This window comes from Anabrus simplex, chromosome 1 (genome assembly GCF_040414725.1).
Source record: "Anabrus simplex isolate iqAnaSimp1 chromosome 1, ASM4041472v1, whole genome shotgun sequence".
In the NCBI taxonomy this organism is placed as follows: Eukaryota; Metazoa; Arthropoda; class Insecta; order Orthoptera; family Tettigoniidae; genus Anabrus; species Anabrus simplex.
In genome coordinates this window covers 891955296-891974066 of record NC_090265.1, presented here as the reverse complement: position 1 = coordinate 891974066, position 18771 = coordinate 891955296, and the positions used below count along the sequence as shown (strand labels likewise).

General features: G+C 37.5%; 1 protein-coding gene across 1 annotated transcript in view; it reads right to left on the bottom strand.

The window, feature by feature from the left end:
• Window positions 1-18771, bottom strand: part of aux (cyclin-G-associated kinase) — a 487932-nt gene that overhangs the window by 98356 nt on the left and 370805 nt on the right. The window lies entirely within an intron of this gene.

Sequence of the window (18771 nt, the reverse complement as noted above, 5' to 3'; positions counted from 1 at the left end):
ACTAATTTATGATTAAATAAAATTTAGAAAATACAATATTAGAAAAAGGAAGTCATGAAAGAATCTGTTATGTTCTTTCAAGAACATCATTCTATTTTGATGAAGTTGTTTCTCTTCAGGTATTTTCAAAATTGTATTTAATCATAAATTAGAATGAAGAACCTAAGTCATAAATCAGTCAGGAAATCGATGCTCACAGTCCTCTAAGATCACCGAGGACAACTCTTGATGGATTTCATGCCATGCGGTGACAACGTGGACAGCTATTACGGCACACTTGCATGTCTGCAAGCTGCCATAAAAAAATAAATAAATAAAAAAAAAGCACCAAGGGATTCTAGCGCAAAATGTGGTTTTCCTCCATGACAATGCCAAGCCTCATCAAGCTAACAGGGCCACCGCTTGACTGCAATCATTCAGATGTCAGGTAATAAAACATGCACCGTATAGTCCAGACCTCGTCCCCAGTGATTAACACATGTTCGGTCTACTAAAGAAGTTCTGTGGTGGTGGTGATTATTGTTTTAAGAGGAAGTACAGTTACGCAACTATCCTCTATATAAACACTAATCAGAGAGAAAAACAGGAAGGGATCCGATCCTTCGAAAAATGAAGGTATTGGTCAAAGAAATAGACTAGGGTCACGAAGGGCATGAAAATGAAAAACTCCCTAGGCCTTGAATGCTCTAACTGCAGTCGCCAAACCACACTCCCAAGTTAAGAGACCTTGGGGCCCCTATTAATTCACCTCTTACGACAGGCAGGGGATACTGTTGGAGTTATTCTACCACCCCCACTCACAGGGGTTGAAGAAGATCCTGGCAGGCTTGAGGTTCATATCCATTTCCGACATGAAGACCACCATGGTCCAGCTGTGCTTCTGTGCTCAACTGGCAGAATTCTACAAATCCAGCAACTGCAAACTAGTGATGTGATGGAACATATGCCTGAACCACGGTGGTGACTATGAGGCAAAATAGTCAAAGGTACTTAGCACACTGCCTGTATTTTGATTTCCCTGTATGTTTATTATTGTGACTGAAAAAGAATAAAGGAAAAGGCTTTATGATTTGCCACTGTAATATTGTGTAACAATGGCTGCTTGTAGAACAATGCCCAGAATTGTCCTCAGCACAAAAGAGCTTTGTCTGGTTGTGGCAAACAGAATGAATGGAACAATTACATTGTACAAAAGTTTTGAAAATTCCATTCCTTGTCACAGTTTCCAGACATTCTAAACTTCTGAGTAATTATTATTATTATTATTATTATTATTATTATTATTATTACAAGATATTAGTTAGTAGTTAGTCAAAAATGTTCCAGTTCCTACCACTACAATGAGAAATAGCAAGTTTACCCGAACATGAGTGGGTTTTTTCCAAGTAAGGCTATCTTAAAACTGCCTTATTTTCATGAACTAGGAATATAGCTTTTAATTCTGTTCTAATAAGTGGCGTGTACTGAACCCCATCTACCCCAGCGCTGCTGGGGTGAATAATTTTGTATTAACATTTTCTTATTATTCCTCAAAACGCTTTTTATAAAGCTTAACAATCTGCGAATATCTAAACCAAGCCAAGTACAGCTGTCTCGACAATACACTTACACTACCGCAGTTCAGCTTCTTGAGCAAGCTCGGTTTCCTTGCTGGCGCGAAAGAGCTACCCCAGCGAAATTTAAGTCGCTTGGTTGACGCAAGCACTTGAAGCTTCCTTGTCCTGGGAGCGGGATGGGGCTGTGGGCCCTCCCCCGACAGAAATTTACAGCGAAAGGCCAGCTAGCTTGGTTAAAGTATATTAGTTTTAATACTTCACACTCAAAGTGTTCAGCGCGACACACTAAGACTACAAGAAAAATATCAACACTTGCACATTGTCTTGCTAATAAAAATAGAGGCAGTTTATGAAATCAATTGTAATAGAAAAGAATATATATTATTCTTGGATTTTGGCATGTATCCAGCTTTTTTGAGCAATTCATTGATGGCATGTGGAGAGTGTGTGTTCCGATACCCGCAGAAAAATATTTAGGTTACCCAGCATAAGCAAAGAGCGAAGCGAAAAGTAAAAGGATGTTGTATTTGTTTTTCTGTGATGGTGGTATAAAATGAATTTTTGTAGTGTTCCTCTTGGATTATATAGCTCATTCCACGTTAACCCATTGCCTTGCAATGACGAAAATTTCAGTCATTGTCCACGGGTTCCCATAAATGCAATGACGGAAATTTCCATCCAGCCTCTTTATTGCTTTGTTGTCCGACTCGTTGGCTGAACAGTCAGCGTACTGGCCTTCGGTTCAGAGGGTCCCGGGTTCGATTCCCAGCCAGGTCGGGGATTTTAACCTTAATTGGTTAATGCCAATGGCACGGGGGCTGGGTGTATGTGTTGTCTTCATCATCATTTCATCCTCATCACGACGCGCAGGTTGCCTACGGGCGTCAAATAGAAATACCTGCACCTGGCGCGCCGAACCTGTCCTGGGATATCCCGGCACTAAAAGCCATACGACATTTCATTTCATTGCTTAGTTGAGGTTAACAGATACATATTGATATTTCTTTGCAATCCCAACATGTCTACGAGATGTTGGTAATCGTATTTCAGCTATCTTTGCCCTTCAGCTACGTATTTCGTCGCCAAAGAGTCTAAATATGATCGAGTAACTTGCCGCGTAAAGCTTTAGTGAAGGTAAAGTCAACATCATGGCTGAGTCGGATGAAGCTCGAATATTACGTTTTTTGGAGGAAAGAGATGTCAGCGACGGTTTTTCCGATGAAAGTGATACTGAATTACCTTCGAGTGACGTTAGCATTAGTAATTCCGAAGAATTAGATGACATTATTGAAGAAAATAAAGACGGGGACACAGGTGGGCGTGTGCATAACCTAGAAGACAAAGTGTACACAAACAGACAATATACCAAATAATATGTGATGCATTATAGATGGAGAACTAAACTCTGTGGTAGCAAGAAGAGTAGGCGAGAATCCAGGGAAGGCTGAAGTAATTAATCACATGCTGAATCCTGAAAAAAGGAGGCCCAGCTTTTCCAGTTTCAGGGGTGCTGTTCTGCCTGATTATCCAACCAGAGGCCGGCCCAGTGCAGGATGTACACCAGTGAGATTACAAGGAAAACATTGCAGTCACTTCTCTGTCAAAATAACAGTAACAGCAAGCAAGGCATCTCCATCAAGAAGGTGCGAGGTCTGCTATGACTGCAGAGGAAAAAAAACCCAAGGGAAAGAACAGGGGTGAATCCCGCTATGAATGTGATAAGTGTAAGGTGGCACTGCATGTATATGAGTGTTTTAAGATCTACCACAGTGTGTTGAACTATTGTTAGAATGTGAACTGTGTTTCAGTGTGTTAACTTGTAGCAAAAGTGTTCTTTTTTAAGCCAGATTAAATCGCAATCAATGTATATTTATTTTCAAGAAAAATTGCAGTTCAATGGGTTAAGAAAACAGTATTGCTCTTATGGACGAACAAGGAGTGAACACACCCCCTCTGAGACAGCCGTAATTCCTCGTGATTAAGGGATAATATACTGTATTCTGTAATGTATTATGAAAGATAAATAAAAAGGATGAGGCATTTTTGCCCATGATTTATTAAAATAACTACAATAATATTTTCTTTTTCATAAATACATTTGTAGAGAGGAAGCACAATGGCGGCAACAGCCATCACTTCGTTGCCTTCCTTCATTTTCCTTCTGTGTTGCTCTGGTACAAGCCTTGTATAGTCCCTCATTCTATGAACCGCCGGCAGCTCACTTCTACAGCAAAGTCATCTACAGTATTTATTTGTTGCGTGCATGTTTTTAGGCTTTAAATCAGTGCGTAATTGTGTTGTGTTGAGTGCGAGTTATGCAATAAGCCTACGTGTGCGATTTCTTTCTTCCACAGTAATACTGTGATCTACTGTACAGTCATCTACAGTATTTATTTGTTGCGTCTGTTTTCTAGCCTTTATTGCCTGGAGAAATTTATTAAATGCAATTAAATGCATCCCTCACCCCTCAAGCCCATAAAAATGATTTGTCTATTTTCTCTCCCAATTTGCCTTACACTTTAACGCTGAGGTTCTTTAATGTGCCGTATTTTACCTCTGATTCTGTACAATCCATAAATAGGCCCCGTAAACCCCGTCCCCTTTAGTTCATAAATAAAATTGTAGCTTAGCTTCTTCTGCTTTTTGTCTTGAACTTAAAGAATGAATTTCACAAATTTATGTGTCACCGTTTTACCATGATGGTGTTGAGCAGAGCCGTTCAATATGGTAACCCTGTTATCATAAGAGCAATACCGTTTTCCTAACATGAAATGGGCTATAGGTGAAGGTTTCGCGAGTTTCTATGGCATTCTTCATGAATATAATGTGTGTTATACGTCGTGATGAATATTTTCCCTTGCTTATAGTTGATGTACGTACACTCAGTAAATGAATGAAACTATAAAACTTTGGTGACGGTAAAATACCAGTTAAATTTCGCTGATTCAGATTAGATTAGGCTTTTTAAGTTAAAAACAAATAGTTAGTCTGAGTGTATTTTTGTGAAAACCATGACTGTACGGTACTATACAAAAGTGTCACCGGTGAAACTGGAAGTAAATGGTTTAAATTCTTCTATAGATTAAGTTATGATGGTGTCGTCACTGCCGTGAAAATCAATTTGGATTATGTGCGAGTGTGCGGTTAGAAATATTCTTGAAAGACCTTTCTCTGCTCAGATAAACCTTTCCACGAAAAATGTAGCCTTATAAAATAGTAATGTTGACTTTAGAGAGTGTAGTGGGGCTACGATTGCTTATATTTAAAAGACATTTTTGCAGCTGGGGTAACAAATGTGTTCATCGCACGCCATTGGTTCTAATCAATGTTTTTTTTACATAGTTAGTCATAAAACCTATTTTCAAATTTGAGTGGAGCTGCAGCAGGTTTTACCCCACCTGTCAGTCCTAGCTCTCACTTAATGGAATAGAGCTAAACCAAACAGTGGAAATTTATACTCTGTCATTCATATCTAGCAGAATGAAATTCTGAACAGGAAACAATGCATTTCATGGATAGTGTGAGGAGTGGAAAATGTAAATTACATACCTACCAACTTTAGAAAAAGGCTATCAGTAAAACTCACACGCGGCAAAAAATCTAACAATTTTTTACATACCCCGGCTTGATATAGATATTGATTCCCATAGGGAACCTGACCTCCCGATGGTAACACCACCTTGACGAAGGCAAAATACATTTTGCCGGGTGTTTTGGAGGCTTGCGTGTTCAAATGATCCTTAGAGCTATGCCGGCGGGAGCATATGCTCCTGGTAGGGCCACCCAAGCCGGACAGGTCTAAGGTGATGATCCAGACTAAGAGTGATATCCTGGTCCTCCAGGTTGGGGGTTGGTACGTGGGGCTAACAACTCCACTACCATAAAACTACATATTGTTCAGAAACCAAATCAAGATAACCGGACGGTCCCAAACTTACGACGACTAAAGCGCACTAAATGGCAACGATACGGATATATTGGAACATGGAATGTGAGAAGTGAGGATGTGGAGACTGATCTGAGGACCGTTGGAGTCAGGAGGTGGCGTAGGCGTGCTGAAGCCCGGGACGACTGGAAAGCTGGGGTCAAGGAGGCCAAGGTCCTTAAAGGACCGTAGAGCCATGGAGTAAGTAAGTAAGTAAGTAAGTAAATAGGGAACCTGAAATATTTGTCCCAAATGAGTAAATTTATAATGCCAACATAAATGGTCCATTATTGGACATTATAAATTTTTCAATTTAGCACATTAGGGTGAAACGCTGGCAACCAGGAATGAGTTAGCTGGAAAATTTATAATGTCCAATAACAGACCATTTATTATTATACCCTGGCTTGAAGAAAATAATACTTCTTGGGCTACAAAATACAATAATTCATGCTTTAAACAGGATACTTCAATGAAATCCTATCTACTTACATCATAGGCCAATGATTTGTAGATGAACATAACAATCGAGAAGAAATCGATGATAAACAGCAGCAGGCATGGTGAATACTAGTTTGGAGCATACATGACAGGACTTCCTTGATAAATTAAGCAGATATGCGGTAATTGAAAAAGGCTTTACACAATAAAACTTTAGGCATAGATATCAAGGATAATTAAATAAAAAACCACCTATTCAATACTTTCCACGTTTAATGTGGTTAGTATCTACATGATTTTATGTAGACTCATTTGGTCAGGTACATGTTTCACCCATTATTTTGGGCATCTTCAGCCTGTAAACAACCTTTAGGTCAAGGTTTGGAACCTTTTTAACTAATATAAACATACTAATATATACACTATATACAACATATACATTATATACAATATATACAAACATAAGTCAATACAGTAAAGTTTTTTGGTCCTAATCTATTTAATATGGAAAATGTCCAAAACTAAAATGGATCTTCTTTTCGGGGTTTATGTGACCCCTATATCATATTAAGTACTTGACGTATCGTGTCTGGTGACAGGATGTGTCGTCAACAATCAGTGGAGATTTGAACTGATTGTAGGTTGGTCAAGATTGAAAATATAAATTTAAATTGAATGTGTTTTAACTTGGCAGTTCTGGTTAACTTAAAATGTTCAAAACTAAAAATAAAATGAAACGGATCTTCTTTTTTCTTGAGAAGGGGTGATATTAAAACTGGAGCTTGTTTGACCCACGATTTTCATTTTCATGTTCTTGACGTAACTAATATTTAAATGTGTTGTCGTGTACAAGTGGAGATTCAAAAGCCGATTGTTGTAGGTAGACTGGTCAAAAACGTTGTGAATGAAACTGTTAGCGTCTTGACTTTGGGTCTCATGTAACGTCAAGGAATTGACAAGAGTACAATATTTAGCTGTTTCATAGTTTTAGGCTGCTGCTTAATTGGGAAGAGACATCCTAGACACTTGATACAGTCTTGTGTGAAAATTGTTCCCGTTGATGTGTTGCTTGGTCTTTGGGAGGGATCTTAAGAATATCTGTAATGAAGTAGAAAATAATTTTGAATTAAAAATTTTTTGAGCACGCGTTGTGATAAAATGTATTAAATTAACACCTCTTAACTGTAAAATGACTTACTTGTTCAGTTAATACTAGATGGATCTGTCTGTTCCGGCAGCGCCTGTCTTGTCACCATTTCTACTCCTGGTGTTGTAATGGTGCGGTAATGGAGGGGCGGGGCATGGAGGGAGAGTGAGGGTAGGCTGGTCTATGGGCGTGTGTGCTGTTGCTGGAGGGGAGTTTCTAGAAGCAATGTGGGCGGGTTTAACTTTTGGCATGATGGATGAAGCATTTGAGTGTGGAGATTTAAATAAATGAGGGATTTTGTTTTGATCTGAATTCACGATATTAATTAATCTAGGTGTTAATTCGTACAAAGGATTTTTAATTTCATTGACGTCGTTGAGATTTTTATTTTTATTGTAGGTTTGGCGTATGTTTATGGCTGAGATTTGTAGACGATACCTTCATAATTTTCGACAAAAATGTCACTAATAGTGACGAGATCTTGGAGTCCCTAAACAAAATTGACCCCAATGTTAAGTTTACTAAAGAGGATGAGGTTAGGAACTCATTAAACTTTTTGGACTTAACTATTACACGCGGACATAATACCTTCGATTTTCGAATATACAGGAAACCTACACACTCTCCCTTAACTATTATGAATTCATCCATACACCCCAAGTCCCAAAAACAAGCCTCTTTCTATAATTTAATTTATAGAGCTTTTAAAAATTCCTCTTTCTCCCAACAATTTAAAAATTGAACTGAAGTACATAAGGAACCTTGCTCAACTGAACGGGTTTAAAATAGATATGGTCAACCGTTTGATTAATAAAATCAAAATTAAATTGTCCACTAACCTCATCCCAGAAAAACCTAAAAAAACCAGTTTCGCCACATTTACATATAACAACCCAGCCGTCCATCAGATCGCAAATACTTTAAAGAAGCACAATATCAATATAGCCTTCAGGACAGTTAACACTAATCGAAACATGTTTTTTAACCACAACAAGGTCAATCACAATAGCAACCATTATTCAAGGTCCGGCATATATAAACTAACATGTACACAATGTGGTTTTTCTTCTATCGGACAGACTGGCCGCAGCTTTAACACGAGATATCTGGAACATTATAACGCTCAAAAACACAATAAGTACTCAGCGATGAGCCAACATATGAGAGAAACGGGCCATCACTTTACATCCATTGAGAAAGATCTTACCATCATTAGAAGCATAGGTAAAGGGAAATTAATGAATGAATTGGAAAACCTACACATCTTTTTAGACCAAACCTACAATAAAAATAAAAATCTCAACGACGTCAATGAAATTAAAAATCCTTTGTACGAATTAACACCTAGATTAATTAATATCGTGAATTCAGATCAAAACAAAATCCCTCATTTATTTAAATCTCCACACTCAAATGCTTCATCCATCATGCCAAAAGTTAAACCCGCCCACATTGCTTCTAGAAACTCCCCTCCAGCAACAGCACACACGCCCATAGACCAGCCTACCCTCACTCTCCCTCTATGCCCCGCCCCTCCATTACCGCACCATTACAACACCAGGAGTAGAAATGGTGACAAGACAGGCGCTGCCGGAACAGACAGATCCATCTAGTATTAACTGAACAAGTAAGTCATTTTACAGTTAAGAGGTGTTAATTTAATACATTTTATCACAACGCGTGCTCAAAAAATTTTTAATTCAAAATTATTTTCTACTTCATTACAGATATTCTTAAGATCCCTCCCAAAGACCAAGCAACACATCAACGGGAACAATTTTCACACAAGACTGTATCAAGTGTCTAGGATGTCTCTTCCCAATTAAGCAGCAGCCTAAAACTATGAAACAGCTAAATATTGTACTCTTGTCAATTCCTTGACGTTACATGAGACCCAAAGTCAAGACGCTAACAGTTTCATTCACAACGTTTTTGACCAGTCTACCTACAACAATCGGCTTTTGAATCTCCACTTGTACACGACAACACATTTAAATATTAGTTACGTCAAGAACATGAAAATGAAAATCGTGGGTCAAACAAGCTCCAGTTTTAATATCACCCCTTCTCAAGAAAAAAGAAGATCCGTTTCATTTTATTTTTAGTTTTGAACATTTTAAGTTAACCAGAACTGCCAAGTTAAAACACATTCAATTTAAATTTATATTTTCAATCTTGACCAACCTACAATCAGTTCAAATCTCCACTGATTGTTGACGACACATCCTGTCACCAGACACGATACGTCAAGTACTTAATATGATATAGGGGTCACATAAACCCCGAAAAGAAGATCCATTTTAGTTTTGGACATTTTCCATATTAAATAGATTAGGACCAAAAAACTTTACTGTATTGACTTATGTTTGTATATATTGTATATAATGTATATGTTGTATATAGTGTATATATTAGTATGTTTATATTAGTTAAAAAGGTTCCAAACCTTGACCTAAAGGTTGTTTACAGGTTGAAGATGCCCAAAATAATGGGTGAAACATGTACCTGACCAAATGAGTCTACATAAAATCATGTAGATAATAACCACATTAAACGTGGAAAGTATTGAATAGGTGGTTTTTTATTTAATTATCCTTGATATCTATGCCTAACGTCATCTTCAATACGGAACAATAATGAGAGTTGTTACTTGTAACAATAAAACTTGTTTAACATAACACAGGCAAGAAATAATATAATACACACGGTGCTACACACTTGTTCGACTTTAAAATCATAGTTGTGACCTTTTTAGCTTCCTGCAAGAGGTCTTGAGAAAATGTTTTGTCATAACAGGAACCAGAACTTCTGCTCTTCAAAATAGAAATAGACTCCAGAGATTCATTGGACTTGCATGATCTGAACTCTGTTCTATTTTTCTTCACAAGGTTGCAAACACGTTCACATTCTGCATTGCTATGGGGTATGGTGAGAATAGAGAGCATTACTCCAGAAATTCGGTTATACTTAAGAAGTCCATCGGCTCGACGAATTCTTGATATTTGTGCCGAACTGGAATCACTTGCAGCATCTTGATTTGGAGCCGAAGTGTTATCTACCTGAAGAGCTGTGAACTGCCTCTGAAGCTCATTCATCACCCCATCTGTAGTTTCATTCTCTTCCTTGCATAACATGATAGCAAACTTTTCCGAGAAAAAAACGAATGGAAGAAAATTGTGCATCTGTGGAAACTTGTTGATGATGTAGTCACAGGCAGTACAAAAGTAGTTTCTCACTGATGAAAATAAAAGGGATATATCTGTAGCCTATCCTGGAGATCGTTCACTACGTTCGAAGTCTGAATGCCACTTAATCACTTAAATTGTTTCCTCCACCATGTGCAATATTAATATCATTCCCACATACCGTGCAAAAGGCAAAATTTTCTCCCTTTCTTGATTTTAGTATGTACGGAAAATCAACAGAATATGATTCTTTAAATGTCTGGAAGTACTGTTTTTTATTGGATTTATTAATGATAATCTACAATAGGAATGTAGCGTATGAAAATGTCCGAGAACAAATGTCTCGATATGTACTGAAAATCGAAATGAACCTGGATCACTGAATGTCACATAAAATTATAACAAACACTCGAGGCAGTCAAACACTTCATTAAAACATGTCAAAGCACACACAGTCTTAAACCATTAAATGAACACAACACCAACTTAGTGAACAAAGAATATACACAAGGTAGAAAGCATACACATGTGAAACGAATGTAATTCTTCTTCATTTTCTTCTTTATAATTTAATGGGCTTCGCTAACAGCGGTGTACCCAGTCACTGGAACGAATGTAATTAGTCCAACAAATACAGGGACCAGCAAAGCACAAAGTTATAACACAAAAACTCAAATGCTTCATTAAAATATGTCACAACCTTAAAAGGTCAAAACTTTCGAGGAACACCAACTTCGAAAACAAAGTATGTGAAAGAATATAGGTTAAATCACAACGAGCGAACAAGCAGACCAAGGAATTTTTGGAGCAAGGCCTGTTGACACCTAAGAGTCACATGGAAGAACTGTTATCCCGGCTTTAAATTCAATTCCAATAACAACACAAACATCACACAGTTAAAAATACCAATCATATCAATGAATGAGTTATCGACTCTCGTGGACTTTCCTTCGACCAAATCAGAGTGTGCTTCAACCCACGCAAACAATCGATTGTACGGAAGTGGAGCGATTATTGAATGTTACCATTTCAAATTTCTGACTGCAAAGTCTTAAAATGACAATGTCCATCCGTATAACTGCAAAATGCTGCAATTTCCGTATATTTTATGGATAAACCATAAAAGTTAGCAGGTATGGAATTACCTTCTGATATATGTGGACTCCGTGATATGATCTTGCAACCAGGCTAACAATTATGATAAAATAAATGGATATAATCTACCTCAACCTTAAACATTCTAACCTGTTGTTTTCTTCATATGGTTCTGCTTATGTGTACGGTGTTGCTGCTGTAATATTTGAAAGTCTGTTATGTAAAAAGAAACAAGGCATCACTGGTATGTGTGTCTGATTGATTGTGAGCACAGAGGGCTTACTACACCAGAAAATGTCATTCATGGAAGTTGCTAGGAAATGTCCAGGATCGAATGTGTTAACATATACTTATTCCCTAACCTTCCTCTTCCAGTTCTAGTCCTTTCTCTCAATTCTTTGTCCTTGAGCTCTTCACTCATCTTTCAGAGTCTTAGTGTTTTTTTCTTATTATCTTCCCTATTAAAACTACATATCATAATTCTTTCACAGGGTGAGTTGGTCGTGCAGTTAGGGGCGCACAGCTGAGAACTTGCATCCGGGAGAGAGTGGGTTCAAACTCCTCTGTCTGCAGCCCTGAAGATGGTATTCTGTGGTTTGACATTTTCACACCAGGCTGTACCTTAATTAAGGCCATGGCACTTCCTTCCCACTCCTAGCCCTTTCCTGTACCACGTCACCATAAGACCTATCTGTGTTGGTGCGATGTAAAGCAAATTGTGACAAAAAAAAAAAAAAAAAAAAAAAAAAATGCATCAGAGACTTGGACTTTGACAGCAAGAAATGAGAGTAACTGGGTTTCCGTTAAGATACTAACCAACTGAGGAGCAATTTATCGATAGGATTGTGAGTTCTGTGTGTAAATCCGAAGATTTTAAGCATGCGATGCCACTGGTCAACAGCACCTTTAAATCTCGGGGAGAGATCACTCGTGCATGTAGTGAGCAATCGATACAGAAGATCTCATTCAATATAAATGCTGGAGTAGAGTGTGAATATTGATAACAGCAAAACTAATGCGCTCAAATTTGCCCGTAACAATATATGAATCAGTAAAAGAATTTTCATTGTAAGCAAAGGATATTACACAGATTTTTTTTTTTTACATAGTTTACGCCCCCATTGGAGCACTTTAATCAGTCATATATATTCAAGTCTAATAGTAGTAAACAGAGTCAGCTTTTCAGCTTCTTCCGCTCCCAAAACCTCTTCATCCTGTCAGATCCGGCTGCCCTTTGGTTGTCAGTAATGGTGTACTTCCTTCGTTCAAATGTTATGAATATGAATCATTCATGTTTATTCCTTAGAATCCTCTTCTCTTCTCTGCCTTCAATTTGGAGCATTGATAAATTTAATTCTCCTAAATCATTCATGATCTCTGTGAACCAAGTGTTCTTTTTTTTTTTTTCCGTAACTAATTAAGTGCTTCACTAGTCTGATTTCTAGCAGTCTGAGTACATGACAAAAAACGGCAATTCTCCTTTTCCGCATTGTATCTATTATTAATTTGCTTTGACGATATATCACTTCATTAGGTAATAATCTCCACTGGCCATCAACTTGGTGTTTCCTATTGATGATTGTCCTGATGATTCTTCTATCTACTTCCTGCAATTTATCAGTTGTTGATTTATAGGTGGGCCAGCGTAAGTTTGCACATGACAGCTGCGTACAATGTTGGTCACACTGCAGTGGCGGACGAAGTGATGTTGTGGCCGCAACAACAGCTGATTTCACGACACGTGAGTTTTTAAAAACATGAGAGAAATGCTTTTAATGTCATCGCGATAATACACAATACAAATGAAATCGGCCGACAAAAATCTAACTTTCAACACACCGATTTACAATAAAATATTTCATCACACAAAATGATACGAGGTACATATACTACGAAGTTCTTATTATCACGATGTTAGAAAATACGGAAGAAATTGGCCGACAAGAATCTCACTTTAAATACACCAATAAATGTTAGAATAATACACACTGGTGCTAACACAAAAGGTTTCAAGTAAAATCTATAAAATTTACAAAAATTCAGAAACCTTATTTTTATACCTGATTCATACAGGTAGAGGCTCAATACCCTCCAGATCACTGCCATCAATACCGTCGCCTTCGTTGTCATTGTCGTCGCCTAGGCAGAACAGCAACTCCTGAAAGTCATTGATGATGCCATGTAAGCCTATTGCCATCGTCGAGTCAATGAATGTTTCAACATGGCTAAATTTCTTCCTCCACGAAGCCATATCCATTCGAGCAATGCTCTCCTGGAACAGTCCTTCCTCTTCAGTAATTGTGAAGGACTTGTTATTAGTGCGTACGTAATGTTTCACTTCACCCCATACGGTACCAACTCCACGACGTTGAAGTGACAGTGGTACGGCGGAAACCTAATAACCTCGTGCCCAAGTTCCTTCGCTACCTCGTCGACTAATTTAGTCATACACATATGCACTGGGATATTTCTTTACTGCAACCATTCCACTAACAGTTCTTTACGGGCGCTCGAAGGCAGGGTCTTGTCCATTATTACAGAGTGGTAAGGTGCATTGTCCATAACAATGACAGAAGGGACTTTGAGCTGTTATAGTCGTACACGTGTCTTCGTATTGCATCAGTCTGGAAAGAATTAATTCCTGTTACAGGAGATAGCTTAATTCGTGAAACAAGTCCCTACTATCAGCTCCGTTTCTGCTACTATGTTCCCCACTCCCTTTTTACTTGTGTTCTTGGAGGCGAACACCTGACTGAATAACAGTAAGCTCTGAAAGCCCTAATGTTTGACATACGCGTTCCACAACTTGATCTGCAGGAACAGAGAGACGGCTATACAAGCGTACGAATTTCCTCTCCCTCCCGTAAAACTCAAGAGTTGTCCGCACTAATTCTAATGACTGACTATTAAGGGCCACTCCGCAGCGCAGAGGATTATCACTTCACGGTTCATAACTATGTTGTAATTTCCGTGACATCGCACTGCATTTGTTAAAATAAAATTTCACAATTATCTCACAAAGAAAACAAAACTTTCATAAACATGCAAATCACACCTGACCATGTGCTAGTGTCGACAGACGAAACGGCAACACTTCAATATGGTAGTCATGGTAGTTATAGATGGCACCACTATACGACCAATATTGCCGACAACATTCAACTGAAAATAGTTTGTATTTATTTTGTTGCTCGCTTAAAACTTACAATAATATTTTTTTAAATGCTCATATTTGTGTAAGCAAATAAAAGATTATAAGCACTATACAGAATTAAATACGAATTAACATGAATAAAATGCGTAACTGTATCCGACATAAAAAGTAGTAGATTGGTGATTCTGACTGACGGGTGACGTTCTTAATTTCACTTTTGTAGTGGTGCCAACATGAATTACAACTGTCAAGTGCAACCTTGTGCCGGCTCAACATTAGTGTTCAACTTGAAGAGTGTATAACTAGCATAAGTTGCTTCAGGTTTTACAACTGTACTGTAATGTCGAAATTTAGCATTCGTGGAGAGAGATTTTTTTAATAAGTTGGCCAGGTGATTTGCTGTGCTATTTTCAGTTTGGATGTTCTGCTGTTAATTGCTGTTTTCACCCTTGTATTCCAAGTTATAATTTCCCCAAGATATTTGAACTTATTAACAATCTGAATTTGTTTGCCATTGTCGAGGTGAATGGCTGGTGTTTCAATTCTGAAGGTCGGCATCATTTCAGTCTTTTCAAATGAGATTTGCAGTCTGATTTTTGCAGCAATTTTCTCAAGTACTTCAATTTGAAATTTAGCCACACTACTTACTAGTAATGCAAGATCGTCTGCAAATGCTAGGCAATTAAGTTTAATATTCCTCCAATCTTGATGTTTGAATGACATTTCTTTACCCATTCTCGCATGACTTTCTCCAGGGCACAGTTAAACAATAATGGTGAGAGTCCATCTCCCTGTCAAAATGCAGTGTGGATTTAAAATATTTCAGACAATTCACCTCTAAAGTTGACTTTCGACTTAATATTTATAAGAGTGATTACAATAAGATTGATGAGTTTTTGGTGTAAACCAAATTCTTTAAGAACTTTCAGCAGCAACTCACGACAAATACTGTCATAAGTTTTTTTGAAATCAACAAAAGTGATGATTAATCTTGTGTTCCAAACTCAATGGTGTTTCATGATCCACTTAAGACTGATGATTTCATCGGGACAGCTTTGTTCTGGTCAAAATCCCTCTGATATTCTCCCAGTTCCTGGTCAAGTTGTTTCTAAATCTTGTATATGTAATTTTAGATAAAATCTTGTAAGTAACATCAAGCAGAGATATACCTCGATAATTACTGGGATCCGATCTATCACCGTTTTTGGTGCAGTGGCTGGATTATTGCTGTAGTCCATTCCTCAGGCATTTCTTCACTATTCCAGATATCTATGATATGTTTATGTAAATTCTGAAGGGTTTGTTTATTTGCATTCTTCCATAGTTCTGCTACCAATTGATTCTCTCCTGCTGCTTTGTAGTTATACGTAAAAATAAATACAAATTTATTTTTACGTATAGTCTTTACTCAATACAGAACCAACTATGAAATTTATAACTGACTGCTTTGTAGTTCTTGAAGGAATCTACTGCTTTGATCACTTCATCATACGTTGGTGAATAAAACTTTTTCAAGTGGTTTTATTTTTTGGGAAAGGATCAAAATCAAATTTTTCTTTTGGATCTTCACAGTTAAGTAATTCTTTAATATAGTCAGCCATAATTTTGGCATTATTCCTATTATTGTGTGCAGTTTCCCCATTTTTATTTTTCATCATAAGCGTAGGTGGAGTGTACTTTGATATTGTTGGTATGTTTTGTAATAGTCTCTTGTTTTATGTTGACTAAATGCTTCTTCTATGGTATTCAGTGCTTCTTTTTGATAATTTATTTTAACCCCTTAGCACAAAAGTCAGAGTATATTCTGAATTTTATATATTTATATAAAATAAAAACTTGAGTATACTCGGGAATGTTGCTCACTGATCGCTACCTAATTTAAAGGCCCAAATATACTCGTTTCTTGTTATTTTTCAGCATTTCCACCAGATATTTATAATATTACTTCAGGTTCCTATTTTTGCCAAAAGATGTCTCTGGCTCAACTGTAGTGGATGTTGATAACTCAGGCAGCTTGTTTTCGCAGCTTTTCCATATTTATTGCTATCTAAGTGTATGTCGTCTGTTAGTTGAAACTGGAGAGTAAAGAAGAGTTTGACATTAAGTTTAGCGAGTCTGATGGATTTCTGTGTGCAATACTAGAGGGAAGAAGGCACAAATGGAATCCAGGTACATGTGTAAGGAGTACGATGCAGCACTGTGTTGATCCTTGTTTTACGGCATTTCACACAGCCATAAACATATGAACAATGTCTTTCTTGTACAGTATTCTGTGTCATGTTATCTTACTTGCCACCTGGTTAGTGCTGTGTTATTTATTTCACATGTGAGTTAAAAGAAGAACCGAACCCATAAAAATATCACGAATATATTTGGCATTTTTAAACAGGAACTTTTCAGCGGTTTATATTTCGTTGTTAAGTTCACAAAATTTACTTTCATTGCTACCACTGTCACTGTTTTTCAATAGTGTGTCCATTTTAACAATAAAAAAATTAAGTAAAAAATATCACAATTTTGTAAATAATTGCTAGGTTAAGAGGTTGATTCTTCTCATTTCCTTGGCCGTTTGTCTTCTGGCATTGACGAGTTCTTCGCGGGATTTTTTGGTTTTCTGTTGTTGGTCAGATAACCATGTTTTATGCCTTTGTTGAATTGCTCTGTCACATTCCTCATTCCGCCAGGCACGTTTCTTTCTCTGTTTAATGGGAGCAATTTCCTCAGCTACAGTTTTCAGTTTGTTAATTATCGTCCCCAACTTCGGGAGCGGCGATGCAGTGCTTATCATCGGTGGGACGAACGACGTAGCTCGCGACGACGCCAAGAATGTAAGATCACAACTTAAACATACACTAGGGAAGCTGACCCACACTAATGTTTTTGTAGTGAACGTGCCCCACAGGCATGATTTGAGTAGAGACTCGTGTGTGAACATTGAAGTGGACAAGGTCAATACAGATATTGTTAAAATTTGTAAACATTTTCGGAATACTCAGGTTATAGAATGCAGCAGTTTTGAGAGATACTGTTATACAAAACATGGCCTCCATCTAAACAATTCAGGTAAACGAAAGATAGCAAATATTGTTCTAGATTTTATTAATCTTAAGATATGTACTGTAAAACAGGCAACTCCCTTGAGTTATAATACTGACCAGGAAAACTAGTAGAAAGAGCCAGCTGTACTTCAAGCTGGCTCAGTCAACTAGAAAAAGAAACTCAGGATAGTAAGGAATTTCAAGTTACCCAATTGCAACAGTCAAGTTTTAGGGAGGAAGGGGGTCTGAGATTGCTCTTGGTAAACTGTCAAAGTGTAGTAAATAAACAATTAAAATTCGGTACATTGATGGAATCTTATGAGACTGATGTGGTGATAGGAGTGGAATCGTGGTTGAAAGAAGGGGTGGGTAATAGAGAAGTATTTCCAGAAGGGTACACAGTCTATCGTAGAGACCGAGGAGATAAAAAGGGAGGGGGTGTGTTTATTCTGGTGAAGGAAACTTACTGTTCACATGAATGGTTTACCGATGAAAGGGATGAAATATTAGGGATAAAATTAGTTTGTGATAATATGAAGGAGGTGGGAATTATAGGAACATACAGGCCTGGAAGAGAGGAAAGAGACATGGAAATCTTTGAAAAAATAATAGATTATACTCGTAAAAACAATAATAATGATATGGTAATAATTGGGGGAGATCTAAATTTGCCTGAAGTTGAATGGAAAGGAGCTGCAAGTGAAGCCCATGAACAGAAACTGGCAAATAAGTTAATTTGGGAGGGAGGATTTACACAAGTAGTACAAGAACCGACTCGTCTCAATAACTTACTAGATGTATTCTTGGTTAAACCATGGGAAATTGTTGATAAAACTGAGGTAATTGAAGGAATAGGAGACCATAAGGCTGTAATAATGGATGTAGGACTCGTACCAAAAAGGCTTAATAAGAGGGTTACACAAGACAAGAAATTGTACAGAAAAACTAAAGTTGATGAATTTGGGACTTACCTTAAATCACAATTCAGTTGTTGGATAAGTGAAGGGAGTAACGTGGATACACTTTGGGCTAAATTTAAAGGAATTATTTGGGAAGGAGAGAAGAGATTTGTACCTGTTAAGAAGGGTAAAATGACCTCAGACCCTGTTTATTATACAAGGGAAATAAGAAAATTAAAAAGAAAATGTAGAATAGTAAACAGGAAAATCAAAGAGGGTAGGGAGAGTAGAGAAACTAGAAAACAGCTAATGAGGGAACTGAATAGAGTGA